Source organism: Rhipicephalus sanguineus, unplaced genomic scaffold (genome assembly GCF_013339695.2).
Source record: "Rhipicephalus sanguineus isolate Rsan-2018 unplaced genomic scaffold, BIME_Rsan_1.4 Seq914, whole genome shotgun sequence".
Classification (NCBI taxonomy): domain Eukaryota; kingdom Metazoa; phylum Arthropoda; class Arachnida; order Ixodida; family Ixodidae; genus Rhipicephalus; species Rhipicephalus sanguineus.
The window spans coordinates 3110-15445 of record NW_023616279.1 but is presented as its reverse complement, the minus strand read 5'-3'; the positions used below and the strand labels follow the sequence as shown (position 1 = coordinate 15445).

Below are 12336 nucleotides of genomic sequence, written 5' to 3'. Positions count from 1 at the left end.
GTAACATCTGTAGCGAAGCGTTCCTACTCAGTAATGGGTCGTCCTCTCGAGCGTCTTCCAGTGGGTCGTTCTCTTCTCTGAGAGCACGCCCCTCGTGCAGAGAGTCGGCCCCGCTTTGACTGTCGCTGCCGTACGCCGTCGCTGAGTGCCCGTTAATAAACGTCTTGACAGTTTGGTGGAGAGTGCTGTGCCCTTTAAACAACTACGGTCCGCATTCGATGCCCTTGGAGCGTCGATCCCGTACCGTGCCTGCTACCATGACTCAAGACGCCGCCCAGCAAACGCCTCCTCTTACACCGACGCCATGTCCGGGTGTCCCCCGCATCCGCGACCCTCCTATCTTCACCGGCGCGGATGGCACCGACGTCGAGGACTGGCTCGCGATCTACGAGCGTGTAGCGTCCCCAATAAATGGGACGAGCCAGGCAAACTGAGCAACCTCGTTTTCTACCTCGCGGGTGTGGCAAGTCTATGGTACAACAACCACGCATCCGATTTCGCTACGTGGTCCGCTTTCAAGACCGCCATCATCGACGTGTTCGGCCGCCCTGCCGTTCGCAAGCTGCAAGCCGAACAGCGTTTACGTGAACGAGCCCTACAGTCCCGCGAGTCTTTCACGAGCTACATTGAAGACGTGCTCGACTTGTGCAAGAGCCAACACAACCATGTCTGAAGCCGACAAGATCCGAAGTCATGAACGTCATGACGACAATGCCTTCACCATGCTACTCGCCAAAAACCCTCGCACTGTGGCAGAGGTCATCACGCTGTGCCAAAGCTACGAGGAGCTGCGCCGGCAGCGGCTGATGACGCGTCGACCTCCATCACGCGACGCCGATCTCGCTGGCTTGTCGGCCGTGTCGGACCACTCCGTCTTACTCGCCGAAATCAAGTCATTCGTGCGGGAGGAAATTGCCCGCCAGTTCTCCTTACTGGCCTTCTCTCACCAGCAGGATGTTGTACAGTCGTCGACCACACTGCTGCCTCCCCTACGCCGGGCTATTGAGCAGGAAATCGCGGAGGTTATGCCGGAATACCACCAGCCCCCTCCGGCGTCTGCGCCGCTCAGTTACGCACAAGTTGCAGCCAGGAAGCCCCCAGCGCTCCCTGAGGTGCCCCGCTAACATACGCTGGAGCCGTCAGACGCTGGAGCCGTCACCAGGCCTCAGGCCTTCGAAGCGAGTGTGCCGGCAGCATACGCCGACATCATCCATACGCCCTGACTCCAGCCCACCATGCAGTCGTTATATCAGCAGCCGCCCCGTCCCTCGCGTCCTGCCACGTGGATGGGACCTAGCCCGGCAAACCGATGGCGCACTTCCGACAACCGCCGATCTGCTTTGCGTGCGGTTGCGCCGGTCACGTCGCCCGCTATTGCAACCGCGTGCAGCCGCCTCGAATCGGTTGAGCCGTCACCAACCAGTCAAGCCGCCCGTATTATGACCCGCTGCCGCCTATGTCACCGACGTCACGCCCAGGTCCATATACCCGTCGTTCGCCGTCCCCACGACGCCGCGCACTGTCACCGATGCGGCCTCGTGCGGTCGCACGAGACCAGGAAAACTAGTCGTCGCAGTCCAAGAGCAAGGGCTGCAACGCTATCGAACAGCCAAAGCCCTCAGCAAAGCCCATCAAACGTAGTAGACGTGTTTGTAGATGGTGTGCGCACATCGGCCCTTGTAGATACTTGAGCTGCCGTTTCCGTTATGAACGCTAAATTTAGCCGACTACTACGAAAAGTGACGACGCCACTTTCCGGGCTCTCCCTCCGTACAGCCAGTGCTCTCAGTATTCACCCGACAGCGGTGTGCACAGCCCGTGTCATGATTCAGAACGCCTGTACGCCATCGAATTCATCATAATTTCCTCATGCTCTCACGACGTCATCCTGGGATGGGATTTCCTCGCCCGTAACGCCGCCGTAATTCGTTGCGCACCAGCCGAAATAGAACTCTCACCATTCTCAGATTTCACGCCGGCGGACAGTCCACCGGCTGCGACCAAGGTACTCGTCAAAGACGACACCACACTTCCTGCAAACTCGTCAACGGCTGTGTCAGTCTGCTGTACCGGTCTCGCTGACGCCGTTGCACTCCTCTCTCCATCTGACCGCGTCTTCACTAGAAAAGGCTTGTTGGTGCCATTTGCGACCGTGCAAGTCATTCAGGGCGACACCGATATTTTTGTTGTGCATCTTCGAGGGCTGAAGCCCTCGAAGATGCACCAGTTATGACGTACCGGGTGACACGCACTGCGCCAGCTCCCATTCGCCTCAGTGCTGTTTTCCACATCTGATTTGTTACCCCGCTGATTTATTTGGTGCCTCGATTGCTGAACACCCTTACGCCGGTCGAGCGTTCCCCAGCTTCTATGCTGTTCGAAGAATTTCGTTCTTCGTTCGATGTAGCGCAAACTTCTCTCGGCCGCACGTCTGCTTGTCACGCATCGCATCGACACTGCGCCCACACCACCACTGCGGCAACGTCCATATCGCGTGTCGCCAACAGAGCGTCGTGTAATTACCGAGCAAGTCGAAGACATGCTTCGCCGCGATGTTATTCGACCCTCAAACAGCCCGTGGGCGCTCCTGTCGTTCTCGTTTGAAGAAGGACGGCTCTGTGCGTTCTGTGTGGACTACCGACGACTCATAAGATCACCCGTAAGGACATTATCCCCTACCTCGAATAGACGATGCCATTTGACAGCCTGCAGGAGCAGAGTCTTTTCATCGCTCGATTTGCGCTCAGGGTACTGCCAGCTCCCATGGCTGATGACGCTCGACTGAAGACAGTGTTTGTCCACACCCGACGGCTTGTACGAATTCACGTCATGCCGTTGGGCTGTGCAATGTGCCCGCGACCTTTGAGCGCAGATGGATACCGTTCTGCGCAACTTGAAATGGCACACGTGCTATGCTAACCTCGACGACGTCGTCGTTTTCGCCCCGGACTTCTCACCACACCTTCAACGCCTGCGGCAGGTTTGACGCGCTGAGCGACGCCGGGCTACAACTGAATCTCAAGAAGTCCCGATTTGCAGCACGGCAGCTGACGATACTAGGATACGTGGACGTGGTCTCCAGGACGGCATCCTCCAGATCCAGCCAAGCTTCGGGCCGTGACAGAGTTCCCCAAACCATACATCCGTCAAAGAACGCGCAGTTTCGTAGACTCTGCTCCTACTTTCGGCGCTTCATCCGAAACTTCGCAATTATTATATCACCGCTGACGAATCTCCTTGGAAGTAACGGGCCCCTCAATTCGTGGTCGTCAGAGTGCGACGACGCTTTCGCAAATCTCCGTCGTTTGTTGACGTCTCCTCCATTTTACGCCACTACGACCCTACGGCCCCTACAGAGGTACACACGGACGCCAGCGTGTTGGCCTCGGTGCTGTCCTTGCGCAGCGCAAACCTCGGTTCCGGAATATGTCGTCGCATATGCAAGTCGCACGCTTACTAAAGCAGAGACCAACTACAACCGTCACGGAGAAAGAATGCCTGGCAATCATTTGGGCCCTTACAAAGTTCCGACCTTATTTGGTATTGTCCGCCCATTTGATGTCGTCACCGACCATCATGCACTGGGCTGGTGTAGTCATTGAAGGATCCTCAGGCCGTCCTTGCCCGTTGGGGCACTTTTCGCCTGCAAGACTAACGACATCCGCGTGCTGTACCGCAACAGACGTCAGCATGCTGACGCCGACGCCCTGTCGCGCTCTCTCCTCCGCCTGAACACAATGCCCACAACTCAGCATCTCACTTGGTTCTTCTCATCGATATTCACACCATCGCTACCGGAGCAGCGCAAGGATCAATGGATTGCCTCACTAATAGACTTCCTGACTTATCCATCGCCCCAACACCATCGACATCGCTTGTTGCGTCGTCAAGCCCACCATTTCGCCGTTCGCGACGACCTGCTCCACCGACGCAATTACAACGGTGACGGCCGCGCAGTGGCTACTAGTAATACCCCGAAGTCTGCGTTATAACATATTCGAGTCGTTCCACTCTGATCCGCAGTGTGCACAGTCTGGGGTATCGAAAACCTACCACCCCGCATTCGCCAACGTACTTTTTCGCCACCGCATTCGCCAACGTTCACCGCTATGTGGAGAAGTTCGTTCGCTCCTGCATCGATTATCAGCGCCGCAAAACTTCAACGCACCTGTCGCCAGTAGGCCTGCAACCTCTACCTTCCCTGACCGACCGTTTGGGCGCGTTGGCAATCGATTTATATGGGCCACCTCCCTGACGTCCGCTGGTAACCGCTGGGCCATCGTCGCTGTAGACCATCTCACGCGATACGCTGAAACTGCTGCCCTCCCTGCGGCTACAGCGAGCGATGTGGCCCTCCTTCCTGCTCCACCGATTCATGCTGCGTCACTGTCCACCCCAGGAGCTGCTCAGTGATCGAGGCCGTATCTTCTTGTCGAAAGTGGTCGAAGCCATTCTCAAAGAGTCCACCGTTGTTCACCGCAAAACTACTGCTTACCACCCGCAGACGAATGGCCTCACCGAACGCTTCAACCGCACGCTAGGCGACATGCTCTCGATGTACGTCGCCGCCGACCACACGAATTGGGATGTGATTCTGCCCTTCGTCACGTACGCCTACAATACCGCTCCTCAGAGCACTACTGGTTTCTCACCGTTTTTCTTATTGTATGGCAGGCACCCGTCGCACACCAATGACACAGTCCTTCCCTAGAAGCCGGATCAATCTGAATGTGCACCTATTTCTGCCACAGCCAGACTTGCTGAGGAGTGTCGCGAGCTCTCCAAAACCTTTACTACGCGTAGCCAAGAGCGGCAGAAAAGCATTCGCGGTGACACCACCAGTTCTGCGTCCACGTTCCTTCCTGGAGCGCTCGTATGGCTCTCGGTTCCTACCACTGCACCTGGCCTCTCTTCCAAACTACTGCCCAAATACGAAGGCCCCTACCGTGTCGTCGAACGCACATCCCCGGTGAACTACCTGATCGAACCCATCGACCCATCTTCGGACATGCGCCGTCCGAACTGTCAACGTGGCGCGCCTGAAGCCCTACCATGACCCGCTCATAGTGACAAGTTGCTAGGTCGCCAGGCGGCTCCCTTTTCGTAGCCGGGGTAATTGTAGCGAAGCGTTCCTCCTCAGTAATGGGTCGTCCTCTCGAGCGCCTTCCAGTGGGTCGTTCTCCTTCTATGAGAGCACGCCCCTCGTGCAGAGAGTCGGCCCCGCTTGGAATGTCGCTTGCCGTGCGCCGTCGCTGAGTGCCCGTTAATAAACGTCTTGACACAACCCATTATTGGGACTTCCCACCACCCGCTTTCCTGCGCCCTGCAAGAGTTCAAGAAGGCGGACGAGAGAATTCTTCGGCTATTCACTAATACGCTACTGTGCCCGGCAGTGCTCAAACATGAATTTCTGCCAGTATTGTGAGATGGCTGACACCTACCACATGCGACGGGCATGCCAGCTCAATCCATATTTAACCCCCCCCCCAACCCCAACCTAACCCGAGAGGACTGAAAGGCGGCCCTGCCCGGCTGCTCCTCTCTCTCTCTTAGCAATGCCTGCTCTGCTCTGCTATGCTTTCCCCACTCTCTTCGCTTTGCCCTCACCCCGCTTCGCCAATTTCGCGACGCTCGGCACGGCTGGAACTCGAACTTCAACAGCTTGGTTGAACCACTATGGTAGACTAAACACTTTTAAGGTGTAGATGCTCTCCGAGAACGGTGCCACTTCGCTGATTGTGTCGAAGAATTGTCTTTCGACAACAGCGTCCCGCACCAAATTTTCCTTGCAGGTAATTCTAAGACACTGTGTGGGTGGGACAGCCAGTGTTGCTTGGTGCCAGAATTTGTGACACAAACGAAGAATGAATTTTCAAATGTATATGGCGAAATCCTGTATGTCATAAATAACATCAACTTTTATTCCATCATAAATGGTCCGGTTTGGTAACTGATCAAGCGTTGTGAATATTTTTATTGGAGCTGATGAAAGGGGTTATTCAAACTTGAAGTATGATACGCAGACCTTCAGGATGCAGTGGCATATATATTGTAAATAACCGTATGCTATTATATAAAGATTAGTTATGTATTTCCAGGAACCGCTCGCTTTACAATAGCAACAATCCTGGCGCACCTTCTAGATTAGCTGGCATCGTCAATTATGCCCAGTCACCGTCGCTTCACTATGCTTAGCAACTACAAGAGCGGCATCGTATGAGTACGAGGTCATGTCTAACTTCTTAAGATAAGGTAAACTAAAGAAGGGGAACAGTTCGAGGCGCCCGCTTTGTTAGGAACAACCTTATCAAGCCATAGAAAACATAAGTGGCCATCATTCGCGGATTTTAATTGAAATGTTGAAAGCCTGATGAGGAACACTCACATGCTTGCTTATGCGGCTTGGACGCAGTAGTGTAGCATCAGATGAAAAGGCCCAGATAGATTTCCTATTCTATTAGTCCTGACAGTGAAATGCAAATGCAAACATGCAAACAAGTCAGAAATAATAAGCCGTGCTGAAAAGACATGTCCATAAATCGGAAAATCTATTGGGTGGACGTATGCATGACTTTAAAGAAAACTAGCAAAACAGATTTCGTGGGATCCACCATTTACGTTTCCCTGTGCTGCCCCCTGCCGTTTTGGTAGGCTCTTGTTAGGGGCCGGGAGAAGTGGTATCGCCAGAACGAAAGCCTCCCAGATCAAGAGGCGTTTCGCGACTTTACCGCTAGGGTAAGGCGCGTACGCTGTGGCATCGTGAAAAAGGCGGAATGGTGTGCCAGTTGTCTTTGTCTAGACGGTCGTCAGTTGTTGGTAGCCAAGTACCCGCTAGTAAGGAAAAGCTCCAGAATGTTTAAGACTGTTTGCCCAGAGGTACATATTACTATAAAAGAATTAAATGTTGGGCTAGTTGGCTGAGACATATTAGACATAAGTGGCTGAGATATATAGCACAAGGAATGAAACGACAAACACAACGAAAGCGCTTCTCTTCGTCTTCTTTCTTGTGTCCGTCGTTTTATTCCTTGCGCTAGTATGACTCAGCCATCCACATAATACTGTTACAATTTTTTTTTAAATTCGCAATGTGCTTGTGAACGAAAATATCTTCTGGTGAATATTGGAACTACACTTTTAATCAGTCACAAAACACAGGCTCTTTGCTGGTAAAAAACATATCAACGGCATTGTAGCCCTAAGCAGGCATTCTACCACTACACGTTTTGCTCTGTTGTTTGGCTGCACTCTGGGGGTATATATTTCAGTGTTGACCAAGCAGTGCCTTGGTGTTCACAAGCTTGACAACTGCTCTTTTCTGTAAAAAACGCAGACTTGCTGTACGTGTGGCACGAGGTGACCGGCCTGCTGGCAGACTACCATCCTGAACACCCTGTGCCAGCAGGCCAGGTAGGTTTTATTTACAACACTCTATTGCAAACGTCTTCACACTTTACACGTTTTCCCAACCTCTACTTTCCAAGCTTTCTGAGTGACCAAGGGCGTAGCCAAGGGGGGAGTTGGGGGGGGGGCGTTCAACCCCCCCCCGAAATATATACACGCACACATACAAACGCATGCACGAGTATATGTACATAAAGTATGGTTGAACCACCCCCCTCCCCCCGAAAAAATTTCTGGCTACGCCCCTGGTAGTGACTAAGGGTTTATATTCCACTTGTCATTCTTAGTGACGCACGTGGCCGAAGCTGTCAGAGTTCTGCCGCACATCGTTCGCCGTATTGGCTGCGAACAGCTCTGGCTAACACTCCGAGGGTTACACTGACATACCTACCCGATAAAGTGAATGGGAAAGCGACCGCCGCTGTAGTTCAATTGGTAGAGCATGGGACGCGTCATCCGAAGGCTGTAGGTTCGATCCCTAGTTGCGTCAAGTTGATTTCTCGCTCGCTTTAATTCATTTCATTTTACTTCATAATTACTATACGACAGTTAAAACATACAATTATAGTCCCCTATACCCTCCTTAGCTTCATTCTGTTGGTTCCATTAGAAACGAGCCATCGATCAATCCCCTCTTTAGAATCGATTTAGTGCGATACTGCTGTCTGTGTTCAAATTATCCCACCTTGGAAGCTAAGCACGTAAGTAACCGCGCTGCTAAGCTCGAGGACGTGGGTTCGGTTCCCAGGCTTATTTGGGCACGTCTGGATGATGGTGAAATGCAAGGATACCCGCGTAATTGCATTTACAATTACTCGGGTGTTGGGTGAGTTCCGCAAACAAGTCCCCAATGGTCGACACCGTACATGTACGGTGCCGCGTCTGCATGTTTCGAAATTGCGCCAGTTTTCAAACTTTTTGTGTGCCCAGCAAGTGCTGCCACCCTGCCCGGATGCCCGAAGTGCCATTAACCTTTTGTTTATTTTTTAAGGCTATCGCTCACAACATCTGCACGTGCGTGGCCGCGCGGCGGTAAATGTGGTTTCGTGTCGCAGGCTCTTTGCGTTTGTTGCGCTCACTAAGACTGATTTCTATCCAGTCTTAATTTCTAAGGGTAACTGCGTGATACTAGTGAATGATTCTGCACTAAAACGGAAAGTACAGAATACAGGATCTGGCTGCAGAACTCATAGACGGTTGTCACCCAGGAAGATGGCCTGAACATTCACGGAATGAATAATAACCTTACCAGTATCACTACACAGCGTGCAAGAGAAGTGGGAGGTACGGTCGTCAGACAAGACACTGGTGAGCTCTCTCAGAAGACGATATACGTCATTATGAGAAAGCAAAGCATGAAAGCATCTAGCCTGAGAGAATGGAACTGGTAGAGCTTTCAAAGCTAATCAACAGGCGTAAAGTGTCGTAGAGATTTCAAAGCTAATGAACACGCGTAAAGTGTCCGACATAAAAAGGCATAATACGGATAGAATGTATCGTGTTTTGAATTAATCATGGTCTAGCCAATGTCACCTATAATTGCTGGGGCTTGACATCCCAAAACCACGGTATGATTATGAGGGACGCCGTAGTGGAGGGCTCCGGAAATTTCGACCCCCTGGGCTTCTTTAACATGCACCTAAAGCAAAGTACACGGGCCTAAAACATTTTCGCCTCCACCAAAAATGCAGCCGCCTCCGCCGGGATTCGATCCCGCGACCTCCGGGACAGCAGTCGAGCGCCGCAACCACTAGACCACCTGCGGCGGGGATAGCCAATGTCACCAGCATAGGTCGGCAGAAAAACTGGAGCTCACCCAGACTCACTCAAGAAATATTTTGCTCTTAAGTCTCTTTTGGACTCGTACTACCAAAATTTTCCGCAGCCGGACTCACCTGGACCGAGACTCACTAAAAATTTTCTCAGCGAGACTCACTCGGACTCAAACTCACCAAAATATTACTCACGTGGACTGACTCACTCATACTCACGGCTCGACCTGTGTCTGAGTCCGGGTGAGTCCGTGGGCCTCTAATTAGCTTCTTTGACCATGGTGTCGATGCTTTTCAACACCAATATCTCACACAATTGATCTACGAGGTGCCTTTTGATCTCGTACTTTCAAATACATGTTATGATTGTTTGCAATCCACTAAGGACATTTTTATTGAAAGACACGACTGACACGAGATATATTTATCAAACACTTCCCGTGGAAGAGTGTGCGGAGGGAGGGGAGAGATCAAGGCGCTGCCTCATTGCCTGGCAGGCAGCGCACGCTGCCGCCTGCGCGCTCATTCCCCGGACCACTGCCTCGCCCACCGGTGACCCTGCTGATCCACAAGAAAACTATCCTGAGATTTTATTAAAGATGTAATAACACATTATTGGCACTCCTACCACCGCTTTCCTGCGTCCTGCAATAGTTTGAAGAAGGCGGACGAGAGAATTCTCCGAATATTCACTAATGCGCTACTGTACCCGGCAGTGCTCAAACATTTAGAATCTTCCGGCCTCTGCCAGTACTGTGAGGTGGCTGACACCTGCCACATGGTATGGGCATGCCGGCTCAATCCTCCCAACCCGAGAGGACTGGGAGGCGGCCCTGCTCGGCTGCTCCTCTCCCTCTCTTAGCAATGCCTTGCTCTGCTCTGCTATGCTTTCCCCCTCTCTTCGCTTTGCTCTCACCCGCTTCGCCAATTTCGCGGACGCTCCACACGGCTGGAACTCAAACTTCAACACCTTGAGCGAACCACTATGACAGACGAAAGACTTTCAAGGCGTTGGTGCTGTCCGAGAACGGTGCCAATTCGCTGATTCTTTCGAATAATTTTCGTCGTACAACAGCGTCCCCCACCAATTTTCCTTGTAGGTAATTCTAAGGCCCCCTGTGTGTGTGACAGCCAGTGTTGCTTGGTGCCAGAGGCAGAATGGATTTTCAAATGTATATGGCGAAATCCTTTATGTTATAAAATAACGTTAACTTTTATGGCATCATAAAATGGTCAGGTTTGGTAACTGATCGAGCGTTGTGAACATTTTCATATTGGAGTTGACGAAAGGGGTTATTGAAACTGTTATTATGATACGCAGACCTTTCAGGATGCAGCGGCATATACATATAACTAACCAGTATACTAATACGTAAAATTTAATTATGTATTTCCAGTAGCCACTCGCTTACAATAGCAACAATCTTGGTCATCTTCTAGATTAGCTGGCCTCGCCAATTATGCCCAGTCACCGTCGCTTCTCTATGCTGCAAGAGCGGCACCCTACGAGTACGAGGTCATATCTAACTTCTTAAAATAAGGTAAACTAAAGAAGGGTAATGGTTCGAGGGGCGCGCTTTGTTAGGTACAACCTTATAAAGCCATAGAAAACACAAGTGGCCATCATTCGCAGTTTTTAATTGAAATGTTGAAAGCCTGATGAGGAACATTCACATGCTTGCTTATGTGGCTTGGACGCAGTACGGTCTACCATCAGATTGAAAAAGCCCTGATAGATTTACTATTCTATTAGTCCTTAGTGCGAAATACAAAGCGCAAACATGCCAGAGCTTGCCCGTATCGTGTCAAATCAGAAATAATAAGCCGTGCTGAAAAGACATGTCCATAAATAGGGACATAACTATGGGTGGACGTATGCATGACTTTAAAGAAAGCTAGCAAAACAAACTTCGTGGAATTCACCATTTACGTTTTCCTGTGCTGCCCTCCGCCATTTTGGTAGGGGCCGGTGCAACTGGTATCGCCAGAACGAAAGCCTCCGAGATCAAGAGGCGTTTCGCGACATTCCTCTAGGGGAAGGGCGAGTGCGCTGTGGCATCGCGAAAAAGGCGGATTGGTGTGCCAGACGGTTGTGGGTTGTTGGTAGCCAAGTACTCGCTAGTAAGGAAAGCTCGAGAATTTTTAAGGCTATTTGCCCAGAGGTACATATTACTATAAAAGAATTCAATGTTGGGCTAGTTGGCTGAGACATATTAGACATAACTGGCTGAGATATAATAGCACAAGGAATTAAACGACGAACACAATGAAACCGCTTGTTTTCATCTTCTTTCTTGTGTCCGTCGTTTTATTCCTTGCGCTAGTATGCCTCAGCCAGCTACATACTACTGTGCATTTTTTTTAAATTCGCAATGTGCTTCTGAACGAAAATATCTTCTGGTGACTATTGGAACCACACTTTTTACTCAACTCACAAACACGGGCACTTTGCTGGTAAAAACAAATCAACGGCATTGTAGCCCTAAGCAGGCATTCTACCACTACACGTTTGCTCTGTCATTTGGATGCACTCTGGGGGGTATATATCTCAGTGCTGACCAACCAGTGCCTTCGCTTGACAACTGCTGTTTTCTGTAAAAAACGCAGACTTGCTGTACGTGTGGCACGAGGTGACCGGCCTGCTGGCAGGCTACCTATCCGTGAGCCATCCTGAACACCCTGTGCCAGCAGGCCAGGTAGGTTTTCATTTACAACACTCTATTGCAAACATCTTCACACTTCACACTTCACCCAACCTCCACTTTCCAACCTTTTGTACTGACCAAGGGTTTATATTCCACTTGCCATTCTTAGTGACGCACGTGGCCGAAGCTGTCAGAGTTGTGCCGCACATCGTTCGCCGTATTGGCTGCGAACAGCTCTGGCTAACACTCCGAGGATTACACTGACATACCTAATAGATAAAGTGAATGGGAAAGCGACCGCCGCTGTAGTTCAATTGGTAGAGCATGGGACGCGTCATCCGAAGCCTGTAGCGTCGATCCCCGGCAGCGGCAAGCTGATTTCTCACTCACTATAATTCATTTCCTTTTACTTCATAGTTACTATACGACAGGTAAAACATACAATTATAGTGCTGTATACCCTCCTTAGCTTCATTCTGTTGGTTCCATTAGAAACGAGCCCTCGATCAATCGCC

The 12336-nt window shown here is 51.1% G+C and overlaps 1 long non-coding RNA gene across 2 annotated transcripts in view; it reads left to right on the top strand.

The window, feature by feature from the left end:
* Positions 1–11872, top strand: part of LOC119378657 (uncharacterized) — a 32541-nt gene extending 20669 nt beyond the window's left edge. For both annotated transcript variants that reach the window (XR_005181044.2, XR_007414791.1), the window contains 2 exons: positions 7334–7410; positions 11784–11872. This is a non-coding gene — a long non-coding RNA (uncharacterized LOC119378657). The remainder of the gene's footprint in view (positions 1–7333; positions 7411–11783) is intronic.
* Positions 11873–12336: the final 464 nt, after the last annotated feature.